The following is a 533-nucleotide window of genomic DNA, read 5'->3' on the forward strand; positions in this document are numbered from 1 at the left end:
ACACACACACACACACACTAACCCATTCATGACATTCTCAAAGACTCTGCCCTATAGCCCAAAGACCTCCTTCTATGATCCACCTCCCTACACTTCCTTATTATGGAACTAAATAGCCAAGAAAAAAAAAGAAATGTTGGGAAATTCAGTGCATCAAAGCCCAGAAAGAGTGATTCAAAGTGATTGACTCACACATCCAGCTGACATCTGTGAAGCTTTGCTCGATGCCAAAGAAACAACTACACTTGGCACCAGAGGCACAGAACGGGAATACGGCACAGTGTGCAGCTTTCAAGGGTGCATAGGCGAATGGGGAAGAGCCAGAGATAGGAAGTGTGAGTCCAGGAAGTGTCACAGTTGCCGTCGCGTGAATCATTGGTAGTATATCGAGGCAGCCATTTCCGTTGTGGGAGGAGAGCGGCAAGAAGCAAGGAATGCTTGACCCAGACCACACTTAATAAAGGAATCAGATTTCTTTAGATTCAAAGCCAAGTGAGTCTCAAGGAAATGATAATAATGATCCCTAGTCGGAT

The 533-nt window shown here is 45.2% G+C and overlaps 1 protein-coding gene across 11 annotated transcripts in view; it reads left to right on the forward strand.

Annotated features, from left to right (window-relative positions):
- Positions 1–533, forward strand: part of Ano4 (anoctamin 4) — a 251,949-nt gene that overhangs the window by 230,794 nt on the left and 20,622 nt on the right. The gene's annotated exons all lie outside the window — the stretch shown is intronic.

This window comes from Microtus ochrogaster, chromosome 24, assembly GCF_000317375.1.
Source record: "Microtus ochrogaster isolate Prairie Vole_2 chromosome 24, MicOch1.0, whole genome shotgun sequence".
NCBI lineage: Eukaryota > Metazoa > Chordata > Mammalia > Rodentia > Cricetidae > Microtus > Microtus ochrogaster.